This window comes from Erythrolamprus reginae, chromosome 1, assembly GCF_031021105.1.
Source record: "Erythrolamprus reginae isolate rEryReg1 chromosome 1, rEryReg1.hap1, whole genome shotgun sequence".
In the NCBI taxonomy this organism is placed as follows: Eukaryota; Metazoa; Chordata; class Lepidosauria; order Squamata; family Dipsadidae; genus Erythrolamprus; species Erythrolamprus reginae.
In genome coordinates, this window is record NC_091950.1 from 2,297,590 (window position 1) to 2,311,040 (window position 13,451).

A 13,451-nucleotide genomic window follows, 5' to 3' on the forward strand; every position below is an offset into this window, starting at 1 on the left:
TGATAAACTTCAGTCTCAACTTAAGCCACACTACGAACCACCAAAATAATACAACACCAAAATTCAATTTCAAAAAAGCAAACTATGAACTTATTGAAGCCCACCTCTCAACATTAAACTGGAAAACTCTATTCTCTGAATGCTACACTACTGATGACCTCTACAACACATTCCTACTCGAAATGAAAATTATCATCAGACTTCATGTACCTCTAACATGTACCATAAACAAAACAAAAATAACCTCCCCATCTCCATAAGAAAATTACAAACAAGAAAAAAATCTCTCTGGAGGAAAAACAAAAAAGGACAAGTTTCCAACTTCAAAAGCCAATATAAAAGCATTTGCAATCAAATAAAAACAGAATGCCTTAACTACTACAGCAAACAAGAGGAAAACCTCCTACGCACCAAATCTAATAGAGCTTTCTACAACTTTGTCAACAATAAACTCAAAGACTCTAGACCAATCCCACCTCTCAAAGGACCCAACAACAAAGAATACCATGATGATTCATCCAAAGCCAACCTCCTCAATTCTTTCTTTGGCTCTGTCTTTGTTAACAGCAATGGCTCATCCCCCAATTTCATCAATCGCACCTCAAACTCCCTCAACGACTTAACCCAAGTAGACTTCACTGAAGACCGAGTTGAAAAAGCATTATGTGACCTTAAACCTTCTCTATCAGTTGGACCAGATGGTCTATGTGCTTACTTCCTAAAAAAGCTCTCTTCTGCCATAGCTGAACCACTAAGCATAATTTTTGAAAAATCCTTCAGAACCAGCACACTTCCTAAAATATGGTCAAAAGCAATGGTCATCCCCATCTTCAAAAAAGGAGACCCCTCTCTTGTAGATAACTACCGACCAATTTCATTATGCTGTGTCCCATGCAAAGTCATGGAATCAATTATAAACAAATCAATTACTCTCCATCTAGAAACTAATAATTTGCTCTCTAACAAACAATTTGGTTTCAGAAAAAACCTATCCTGCAACCTGCAGTTCCTCCACTGCAAAAATATATGGACAACTCATCTAGATCAAGGGAAATCTACAGATGCAATTTATATTGACTTCTGCAAAGCCTTTGATTCAGTTATCCACGACAAACTACTCCTAAAACTCAAATCCTATGGCATCTCAGGATCCCTCCATAGCTGGATTACAACATTCCTGTCAAACAGACAACAAGTAGTCAAAACAGGAAGCACCATATCCACCCCCGTCCCAGTTAAAAGCGGTGTTCCCCAAGGTAGTGTACTGGGACCAACGCTCTTAACTCTCTACACCAATGACATTTGTGATTACATCACAAGCAACTGTGTCCTCTTCGCCGACAATGTAAAACTCTTCAACACCACCGATAACACAACTACTCTCCAAAAAGACCTTGACGTTGCTTCTGAGTGGTCTAACACATGGCAACTCCAAATCTCAACTAGCAAATGCTCTGTCCTACACATTGGGAAGAAGAATCAGAACTCCAAATACGAACTGAATAATCAAATTATCACAGTTTAGTTTAGTTTAGTTTATTTAGATTTGTATGCCGCCCCTCTCCGCAGATTCGGGGCGGCTCACAACAGAATAACAGAAGACAATTTCAGCAAATCTAAATTTCTACTAAAAACATTTTAAAAAACCCCATTTTCTAAGCACACATACATACACACATACCACTCATGAATTGAATATGCCCGGGGGAGATGTCTCAGTTCCCCCATGCCTGACGACACAGGTGGGTCTTAAGGAGTTTACGAAAGGCAAGGAGAGTAGGGGCAGTTCTAATCTCCGGGGGGAGTTGGTTCCAGAGGGTCGGGGCCACCACAGAGAAGGCTCTTCCCCTGGGGCCCGCCAACCGACATTGTTTAGTTGACGGGACCCGGAGAAGGCCCACTCTGTGGGACCTAATCGGTCGCTGGGATTCGTGCGGCAGCAGGCGGTCTCGGAGATATTCTGGTCCAGATAATACCCACTTGGTTAAAGACCTTGGTATACTAATAACAAAAGATTTAAGTGCTAAAGCCCACTGCAACAATATAGCCAAGAAGGCTTCAAGAATTGTAAACCTAATCCTACGTAGCTTCTGCTCTGGCAATCTCACACTATTTACCAGAGCTTACAAAACTTTTGCCAGACCCATCCTCGAATACAGCTCATCTGTTTGGAACCCATATCGCATCTCAGACATTAACACCCTTGAAAATGTCCAAAGATACTTCACCAGAAGAGCCCTTCACTCCTCCACTCGAAATAGAATACCCTATGAGACTAGACTTTCAATCCTGGGCCTAGAAAGTTTAGAACTAAGACGCCTTAAACAAGATGTAAGTATTGCCCACAAGATCATATGCTGCAATGTCTTGCCTGTCGGCGACTACTTCAGCTTCAACCACAACAACCCAAGAGCACACAACAGATTTAAACTTAATATTAACCACTCCAAACTTGACTGTAAAAAATATGACTTCAGTAACCGAGTTGTCGAAGTGTGGAACTCATTACTGGACTCCATAGTGTCATCCCCAAACCCCCAACACTTTACCCTTAGATTATCTACGGTTGACCTATCCAGATTCCTAAGAGGTCAGTAAGGGGCGAGTACAAGTGCACTAGAGTGCCTTCCGTCCCCTGTCCTATTGCTCTCCTATATCTCCTATACCTTTCTTCTATTCCTATATCTCTTCTTCTATTCTTTCATTGATATGTTCTATTACTATACCTTCTTTTCTATTATTTCTTAGATATATTTTACTATGAGTATCTCCTCTATAACCTTCATCATGTATTTTATTATGTGTATATAGATATATACCCACTAAAACCCTCATTGTGTATTGGACAAAATAAATAAATAAAAATAAATAAAATAAATAAATAGGCTCAAGTTACAGAAGGATCTTGACAGATTTGTACAATGGGCCCAAGCAAACAAAATGAAGTTCAATGCAGAAAAAAAATCTTACACCTAGGTAAGAAAAATTCAAAACATACATACAAGCTGGGTGAAACCACACTCAACAGCAGTGACTATGAGAGAGATCTTGGAATCTTGGTGGACAGCCAACTAAACATGAGCCACCAATGTGCAGTGGTGGCAAAGACCAGCCAACACAACCCTGAGTTGCATCAACACAGGGATACACTCTAAGACTAAGGAGGTACTAATACCACTCTAGAAAGCCCACACCTAGAGTACTGTATCCAGTTTTGGTCAACATACTACAAAAAAGATGTTGAAACTCTAGAGAGGGTGCAGAAGAGAGCAACCAGAGTGATAAGGGGCCTGGAAGCTAGAATATGAAAAGAGGTTGCAGGAACTAGGCATGGATAGTCTAGCGAAGAAGAGGTCTGGGGGAATATGATAGCAGTCTTCAAATACTTGAGGGGCTGCCATAGACAGTTTATTAACTGTTTTTAAAATTAATTTATGGGGGGGATTATAGAATATTTAAATTAATTAATTTATGGGTTTTTTTAAAGGAAGGATAATTGTTAGATTAGTTTAGTTTAGTTTTAGTTTAATTGGATTTGTATGCCGCCCATCTCCGAGGACTCAGGGTGGCTCACAGCATATGCAAAGACACAATAGTATAATTACTCCAATTAATATACATAAAATAATCTTTAAAAATTCTAACTTTAAAAACTATTATTGGCATTCATTCAATAAATCATACTAAAAACATTCATTGGTCAGGGAGAAGATCTAGTAATCCCAGGCCTGGTGACAAATGAGCTTTTACACTCTTTCAGAAGGCAAGGAAGGTGGGGGCAATGCAAATCTCCAGGGGGAGCTGATTCCAGAGGGCCCCCCCACATAGAAGGCTTTTGCCCTAGGTCCCACCAGGCAACATTGGCCAATGGGACCCTAAGGAGACCAACTCTGTGGGACCTCACTGGTTGTTGGGATTTGTGTGGCAGAACACAGTCTCGGAGATAGTCTGGTCCTATGCCATGCAATGTTCCCTCTAATTTTTTTTCGGTGTGGGAAAAGTATAGTGTCTGAGTGGCACATTTTCATACCTGAGCACGGATGTCATCCAAGACAACTGGTTACGTAATTATTTGGGGCTTGGTGCTGGGCAAAATAAGGTCCCTTCCCACTATGTCATTCTGTTATTTTACTTTTAAATCAATATCATCCTCTTACAAAACCAGATAGGCCGTCATGCCTACTCACCTTCTTATACATTTTTCTTAAAAGAAACTAAAAATGCTTATACAACCTTTCCCTAATTAATAGGGAAAAAAATTCTCTTCTTTTTTATTAAAAGAAATTAATAATAAAAAAACCAAAATCTATTACTGTTAAAACTCACCTGCAGGAGGTGATCCAGGTAAACAGGGGTTAGGGGCGTGGCAGGGGGAGCAGGGAGGAGCGAGGACAAACGGTGTGGCAGGGGCTGGCAGCTCTTACCTTGTTTTGTAGCTGTAGAGAGCCACTGCAGAGAGAGGCATGGGGGGCAGGCAGGGCAAAAAGCGGCTGCGGCTGCAGAGAGCCGCTGCTGCAAGAGGCGTGAGGGTCGGGGAGGGCGAAAGGTGGTGGCAGCTGCAGAGAGCCACTGCCGTGAGAGGCATGGGGGTCGGGGAGGGCAAAAGATGGTGGTGGATTCACAGAGCTGCTGCTGCAAGAAGCGTGGTGGGCAGACAAGGCTAAAGGTGGTGGTGGTTGCACAGAGCCGCTGCTGTGAAAGGCATGGGAGCCGGGGAGGGCAAAAGGCTTCAAAGAGCTGGGCAGGGAGGGCGAAGGGTGGCAGGGAGCTGCCATCACATTTGAGTGTGTGGGGCAGTGTTCCCTCTAATTTTTTTCTGGGTTGAGCGGAAAAGTATAGTGTCTGAGTGGCAGTCCCTTTGGGACTGGGCGGCATATAAGTATAAATAAATAAATAAATAAATGAATGAATAAATGAATGAATGAATGAATAAATAAATATAGAAAGAAAGAAAGAAACTGTGGGCGTGCGCTATCACACATGAGCGAGTCCTTGCATCCATAATTCTATCCTTTCTATGTCTCCCTCCCACTTTCCTCCCTCCCTCTTTCCTCCCTCCTTCTTTCTTCCCTCCCTCTTTCCTTTCTATCTCTCCCTTCCTCTTTCCTTTCTATCTTTCTCTCCCCCTGCCTTTCTCCAAGCCCTTCCTTTTCCCTCTCCCTATCTAACTACCCCCTCTCCCTCCTTTGTATCCACAACATCTCCCTCCCTCTTTCTCTCTCTCTCCCTTCCTTCATCTTTCTTTCCCTCTCTCTCTCCATCCCTCTTCCTTTCTCTCTTCCTTCCTTCCTCTCTTTTTTGCTGTTTCTCTCTCCCTCCTTCCCTCCCTCTATGTCTTTCCCTCTCCCTCCTTCCCCCCTCTCTTTCTCTCTCTCTTGCTTTCTTTCTCTCTCATTCTCTCTCCCCTCCTTTCTCTCTCTCTCTCTTTCTCTCTTGTTCACCACGCTGGCAACAGAGAGAAAAAGAGAGACAGAGAGAGAGTGGAGAGCACCGTTGTCTTCGCCTCCGCCTGGCTCTGCAGCTAAGAGGCAGCAATGGCTCCGGCAGCAGGGAAAAGTCGGCCGGGCTTTGGGAACACCTGCCCTGCCTCTACTGCAGCCCCCTTGCTGGAAGTCTGGGATGAAAGCGCTCCCAGTGAAGGGGCTGCGAGAGGGGCGGGGCGGGCATTCCTGAAACGGACAGAGAAAGCCCTCTCTCGCAGCGAAATCGCTCCCAGCCAGGGGGCTGCAAGAGAGGGCTTTCTCCATCCGTTTCGGGAATGCCCACCCCGCCCCTCTTGCAGCCCCCTGGCTGGGAGCGCTTTCGTCCCAAGGAACTGAAGCCGCCGCCTGTTGTGTGTTCGTGTGTTATTGTGGTTGAAGTTGAAGTAGTCATTGACCGGTAGGATGTTGCAGCATATGATCTTGTAGGCAATACTCAGATCGTGTTTTAGGCACCATAGTTCTAGGCTTTCTAGGCCCAGGATTGTTAGCTAACCATTCCAAGGGAAGGAGAGATCGCTGCTTAGTAGCGATCCCTTCTTCCGGCTCCTTGAGCTCAACCCAAGATACTGGTGACGAGTGTAATTCTGGCCCTGGGCTCAAGTTGCTGCTGCTCAATGCCAGGTCGGTGATAAATAAAGCTCTCCTCATCTGGTATTTGATCCTGGATGAGGAGGCCGACTTGGCTTGTGTGACCAAAACCTGGCTGGGCCCGGAGGGAGGAGTTCCTCTCTCGGAAATCTGTCCAGCCGGGTTTCAGGTATGGCACCAACCTCGACCCCAGGGAAGGGAAGGAGGAGTGGCTATTATAGCCAGGGAGAGTCTTTGCCTGCGTAGGCTCATTGCTCCAGAGGTTGTGGGTTGCGAGTCCCTTCTGGTGAAGTTGGACTTAGAGGTTCAGGTGGGCTTGTTACTCATGTACCTGCCTCCCAGCTGCGTGTCAACAGCCCTGCCTTTGCTGCTTGAGGAGGTGGCCAGGTTGGCGGTGGAGTTCCCTGGACTTATCGTCCTGGGGGACTTCAATCTGCCATCACTCGGCGGTTCCTCTGGACTGGCACAGGAGTTCATGGCCACCATGACAGCCGTGGACCTGACTCAAGTAGTTCAGGGTCCGACTCACGAGGGTGGGCACGCATCCGATAGAATATTTCTCTCTGAGCAATTGAGTAATGGTCTGAGACTAAGGGGCTTAGAAGTGTTGCCTTTGTCATGGTCAGTCCATTTCCTACTGCGGCTTAACTTCCTGGCTCCAATCCTTCCCCGCAGGGCGGCGGAACCGATTAAGTTGTTCCGCCCCAGATGCCTGATGGATCCAGAAGGTTTTCAGAGGGCGCTTGGGGTTATTCCAGATACACTCGTTCACAGTTCAGCAGAGTCTCTTGCTGAGGCCTGGAACAAGGCTGTAGTAAAGGCTCTTGACCGGATTGCGCCGTTGCGACCTCTCTGCGACACTAGTCCCCGTAGAGCTCCATGGTACAATGAGGAGCTCCGGGAATTGAAGAGCCAGAAGAGACGTCTGGAGAAGCGATGGAGGAAGAGTAAGTCTGTATCCGATCGAACAGTTGTAAGAGCTCATATTAAGACATACAAAGTGGCGCTCAAGATGCGTGTATCATGCTGCTTAGATTGCATCAGCGGAATCCCGCCCGGCCGCTCTGTTTAGGGTAACCCACTCCCTTATTAATCAAGGGAGAGTTGGGGAGCCCTTGCAGAGTAGTGCGGAGGATTTTAACATGTTTTTTGCTGATAAAATCGCTCGGATCTGGGCGGACCTCGACTCAAATTGTAAAACAGAGTCGACTGACAATGAGTCAGTTGAGGTGACTGGGGCTAAACGTCTTTGTCCACCTGTCTGGGCGGAATTTGACTTGGTGTCACCTGATGAAGTGGACAAGGCCATTGGAGCTGTGAGTTCCACTACCTGTTTACTGGATCCGTGTCCCTCTTGGCTGGTTTCGGCCAGTCGGGAGGTGACACGGAGCTGGGTCCAGGAGATTGTCAACGCCTCCTTGGGGAGGGGTCCTTTCTGGCCCTTTATAAGGAGGCACTCGTGCGCTCCCTCCTCAAGAAGCCTTCCCTGGACCCAGCCGTGCTTAATAACTACCGTCCAGTTTCCAACCTTCTCTTTATGGGGAAGGTTGTTGAGAAGGTGGTGGCACTTCAACTCCAGCAGTCATTGGAAGAAGCCGATAATCTAGGTCCTCAACAATCTGGATTCAGGACTGGCTACAGCACAGAAACTGCTTTGGTCGCATTGATGGATGATCTCTGGCGGGCCCGGGACAGGGGCTTGTCCAATGTCATGGTGCTCCTTGACCTCTCAGCGGCTTTCGATATCATCGACCATGGTATCCTTCTGCACCGGCTGGAGGGGTTGGGAGTGGGAGGCACTGTTCTCCAGTGGTTCTCCTCCTATCTCTCCGGTCGGTCACAGTCGGTGTTAGTGGGGGGTCAGAGATTGACCTCGAGGTCTCTCCCTTGTGGTGTGCATCAGGGCTTGGTCCTCTCCCCCCTGCTATTTAATATCTACATGAAACCGCTGGGCGAGATCATCCAAGGACATGGGGTGAGGTATCATCAATACGCCGATGATACCCAGTTATACATCTCCACCCCATGTCCAGTCAACGAAGCAGTGGAAGTGATGTGCCGGTGCCTGGAGGCTGTTGGGGCCTGGATGGGTGTCAACAAACTCAAACTCAATCCAGACAAGACGGAGTGGCTGTGGGTCTTGCCTCCCAAGGACAATTCTATCTGTCCATCCATTACCCTGGGGGGGATTATTGACCCCCTCAGAAAGGGTCCTCAACTTGGGCGTCCTCTTCGATCCACAGCTCACATGAAAGAAACATCTTTCAGCTGTGGCGAGGGGAGCGTTTGCCCAGGTTCGCCTGGGGCGCCAGTTGTGGCCCTACTTGGACCGGGAGTCATTGCTCACAGTCACTCATGCCCTCATCACCTCGAGGCTCGTCTACTGTATCACTCTCTACATGGGGCTACCTTTGAAAAGTGTTCGGAAACTTCAGATCGTGCAGAATGCAGCTGCGAGAGCAATTATGGGCTTCTCTAAGTATGCCCATATCACTCCAACACTCCGCAGTCTGCCGATCAGTTTCCGGTCACAATTCAAAGTGTTGGTTATGACCTATAAAGCCCTTCATGGCACCGGACCAGAAAATCTCTGGGACTGCCTTCTGCCGCACGAATCCCAGTTGGCCTTCTCTGGGTCCCGTCGACTAAACAATGTCGTCTGGCGGGACCCAGGGGAAGAGCCTTCTCTGTGGTGGCTCCAACCCTCTGGAACCAGCTCCCCCCTGAGATTAGGATTGCCCCCACCCTCCTTGCCTTTCGCAAACTCAAAACCCACCTCTGCCATTAGGCATGGGGGAACTGAAACATCTCCCCCTTGCCCCTGTTGTTTTGGTGTTAGATTGATTGTGTGCTTGTTTTCTAATATTCTGGGGTTGTTTTTTATGCATTTTTAGCTTAAAATTGTAATTGGATTGGTGGGTATTGGATTTGTTATTATGTACTGTCTTTACCTTGTTGTGAGCCCCCCGAGTTTGCAGAGAGGGGCGGCATATAAATCCAATAAATCTAATGTAATCTAATCTGTAGGATATTCTGTTTCAAGTGGAGGAGTGAAGGGCTCTTCAAGGTGAAATATCTTTGGAGATTTTCAAGGGTGTTGATGTCCGAGATGTGGTATGGGTTCCAGACAGATGACCAGTAGTCTAGGATGGGTCTGGCAAATGTTTTGTAGGCTCTTGTGAGTAGTGTGAGATTGCCTGAGCAGAAGCTGCGTAGGATCAGGTTAACAACTCTAGAAGCTTTTTTGGTGATATTGTTGCAGTGGGCTTTAGCACTTAGGTCATTCAATATTAGTATTCCAAGGTCTTTTACTGAGTGTGGGTTAGCAGTGAGAGATTGTTTATTCAGTTCGTATGTGCGGTTTGGATTCTTTTTGCTGATGTGGAGGGTAGAGCATTTGTTGGTTGATATTTGAAGTTGCCAGGTGTTAGACCAGTCTGAGACAAAGTCCAGGTCTTTTTGGAGAGTGAGTGTGTTATCAGTGGTGTTGAAAAGTTTCACATCATCAGCAAAAAGAACACAGTTGCTTTCGATATGGTCACAGAGGTCATTGATGTAGAGAATGAAGAGAGTAGGACCAAGTACACTTCCCTGGGGAATGCCACTTATGACAGGGGCGGGGTGGAGATGGCGTTACCAATTTTGACAATTTGTTGCCTGTTTGACAGGAATGCAGTAATCCACTTGTGGAGGAGTCCTGAAATGCCATAGGATTTGAGTTTTAGGAGTAGTTTGTCATGGACAACTGAGTCAAAGGCTTTGCAAAACTCTATATAAATTGCATCAATGGATTTTCCTTGGTCGAGGTGGGTAGTCCAAATGTTTTTGCAGTGAAGTAGTTGTAGGTTGCAGGATAATTTCTTTCTGAATCCAAATTGTTTGTCTGAGAGTAGGTTATTAGATTCTAAGTAGAGGGTGATCGATTTATAATTGATTCCATGATTTTACAAGGGATGCAACAGAGAGATATTGGTCTGTAGTTGTCCACTAGTGAAGGGTCTCCTTTTTTGAAAATGGGGATCACTACTGCTTTTGACCACAGCTTGGGGAGCGTGCTGGTCCTGAAGGATTTTTGGAAGATAATGCTTAGGGGTTCAGCAAGAGCAGAAGAAAGTTTCCTTAGGAAGTACGCACAGAGACCGTCTTGTCTGCCAGATAGGGAAGGTTTGAGATCATGGATTGCTTTTTCTACACGGTCTACAGTGAAGGTGATTTGGGTTAGGTTTTTTAGTGGGTTTCAGGTGCGATTTGTGAAGATGGGGGAAGAGCCATTGCTGTTAACAAAAACAGAGCCAAAAAAAGAGTTGAAGAGGTTGGCTTTGGATGAGTCATCATGGTATTCTTTGTTATTGGGTACTACAAGTGGTGGAATAGGTCTGGAGTCATTGAGTTTGTTGTTGACGAATTTATAGAAAGCTTGGTTAGACTTGGTGCGAAGGAGGCTCTCCTCTTGTTTGCTCTGATAGTTGAGGCATTCTGCTTTTATTTATTGGCATATGCTTTTGTAGTGGACTTTAAAGTTGGTTACTGGTCTTTTTTTGTTTCTACGCCAGAGGGATTTTTTGTGGGGTTTGTAGTTTCTTTATCGAGACAGGTATGTTATTTTTTCGTTTACCTCTGGAAGAAGTGAGTGGCACATGTAGTTCTATAAGCCAGTTCTATAAGTTCTATAAGTGGTGGTGCTCCAGCTCCAGTGGTCCTTGGAAGAAACCGATTATCTAGGTCCCCAGCAGTCGGGTTTCAGGCCTGGCTACAGCACAGAAACTGCTTTGGTCGCATTGATGGATGATCTCTGGTGGGCCCGGGACAGGGGTTTATCCTCTGTCCTGGTGCTTCTTGACCTCTCAGCGGCTTTCGATACCATCAACCATGTTTACTTCTGTGCTGGCTGGAGGGGTTGGGAGTGGGAGGCACTGTTCTACAGTGGTTCTCCTCCTACCTCTCCAATCGGTCGCAGTCAGTATTAGTGGGGGGACAGAGGTCGACCCCGAGATCTCTCCCTTGTGGGGTGCCTCAGGGGTCAGTCCTCTCCCCCCTGCTATTCAATATCTACATGAAACCGCTGGGTGAGATCATCCAAGGGCATGCATGGGGTGAGGTATCATCAGTACACTGATGGTACCCAGCTTTACATCTCCACCCCATGTCCAATTAACGAATCAGTGAAAGTGATGTGCCGGTGTCTGGAGGCTGTTGGGGCCTGGATGGGTGTCAACAGACTCAAACTCAACCCTGATAAGACGGAGTGGCTGTGGGTTTTGCCTCCCAAGGACAATTCCATCTGTCCGTCCATCACCATGGGGGGGAATTATTTACCCCCTCGGAGAGGGTCCACAACTTGGGCATCCTCCTCAATCCACAGCTCACATTAGAGAACCATCTTTCAGCTGTGGCGAGGAGGGCGTTTGCCCAGGTTTGCCTGGGGCACCAGCTCACAGTCACTCATGCCCTCATCACCTCGAGGCTCGACTACTGTAATGCTATCTACATGGGGCTACCTTTGAAAAGTGTTTGGAAATTTCAAATCGTGCAGAATGCAGCTGCGAGAGCAGTCATGGGCTTCCCCAGGTATGCCCATGTTACATCAGCACTCCGCAGTCTGCATTGGTTGCCGATCAATTTCCGGTCACAATTCAAAGTGTTGGTTATGACCTATAAAGCCCTTCATGGCATCGGACTAAAATATCTCCGCGACCGCCTTCTGCTGCACGAATCCCAGCGATGGATTAGGTCCCACAGAGTGGGCCTTCTCCGCCTTCCTGTCAACTAAACAATGTCGGTTGGCGGGTCCCAGGGAAAGAGCCAATTCTCTGGAACCAGCTCCCCCCAGAGATTAGAACTGCCCCTACCCTCCTTGCCTTTCGTAAACTTCTTAAAACCCACCTTTTAGATTTTCGTGACCTGTTTTATTGTGTTCTGAGCCGCCCCAAGTCTACGGAGAGGGGCGGCATTCAAATCTAATAAATAATAATAATAATAATAATAATAATAATAATAATAATGAGGCCAAATTTCATGTGAGAAGCAAGAAGTGAGTGAGCAAGTGACTGAAGTGGAGATGCGACCAAGCAAGTATTTCCTCATGGCTGCATGGCAGCTGAAATGCCACATAGTCTCTGTAGCTCTGTTGAAACAGGCATGGCTGCCTGGCCGGCTTCACCACAGTCGGTGCGAGACAAGCCAGTTCGCCCAGTGGGGCATCCCGGCCCATGCCAGGCCCCTGGCAGCGTCCCAAGCATCACTCTCCCTGCAGTACAGATCCTTTCTGGTCCAAAAGGACCAGAACCCCCGGACAATGGGTCTTGGGGACATTTCCCAGGAGAGAGGGAAATATCCCGGTGCTGTAGTCACGAGACCCCGCCCCCCATCCCCCCACAAGCGCCCTTTGAAAACTTTCTGGATCCATCAGGTGTCTGAGGTGGAAGCTCCGAATTGGTTCCGCCTCCCTGCGGGGAAGGATTGGAGCCTTAAAATCAAGCCACAACCAAGCCATGACAATTGCAACACTCTAACCCACTTAATATCAGATCAATACTCAGCTGCCTTGAGACAAATCCCATGTCTAGAGTGTGCCCCCTCTCATGGGTTGGGCTCTGAATTACTTGGGTCAGGTCCATGGTTGCCATGGTCTACGGAGTCTACGGAGAGGGGCGGCATACAAATTTAATAAATAAATAAAAAAATGGTGGCCATGAACTCCTGTGCCAACCCAGAGGATTCACTGAGTGATGGTAGATTGAAATCTCCCAAGCTACGTGTCAACAGCCTTGCTTGCGCTACTCAAGAAGGTAGCCGGGTTGGGTTTAGGACATTTTGCCTCCGCCAGTTTGATGAAGCTCTTTCTTCCACAATAGCTGATAGGCCGCTGCATTATCTCCCTCGCCCAAAGGCCCCTAGCTCTTCACCCCAGCCCTTTCATCACAAAAATCCACATTCAGCCACAGCCTTTTGGCCACATGGGACACTTCACCACCATCCAATCAGAACAGTCCTAACAAAATGCTACTTTGGGAAGGAACGAATGGGATAGTTCTCTCTTTCATACACACAGACACACAGTTTGAGCTGGAGGTCAGACTAGATGGCCTCTGAGACCCCCTCCATCTTTATCATTCTGTTTCAATCTCCTGCTTGAGCAGGGGGTCAGACTAGATGGCCTCTGAGGTCCCCTCCATCTCTAGGATTCTGTAACTGTCTCCTGAATGAGAAGGAGGTCAGACTAGAAATGGTGTGTGTGTATGTATGAAAGAGCTCCCAAAGCCCCTCCCCCTGCTTTCCAATTGGAGTCAAGGTCCGTCCGAATCTGAGCTATTTTGTCAGCAAAAAACGTGTTGAAATTTGTACCAATATTTGCATAATCCTTTTGCTTTATGTATCCCT

At 47.0% G+C, this 13,451-nt stretch overlaps 1 protein-coding gene across 18 annotated transcripts in view; it reads right to left on the bottom strand.

Moving 5' to 3' along the window:
* The window catches only part of LOC139162732 (NACHT, LRR and PYD domains-containing protein 3-like), a 255,679-nt gene that overhangs the window by 171,974 nt on the left and 70,254 nt on the right, over window positions 1-13,451 (bottom strand). The gene's annotated exons all lie outside the window — the stretch shown is intronic.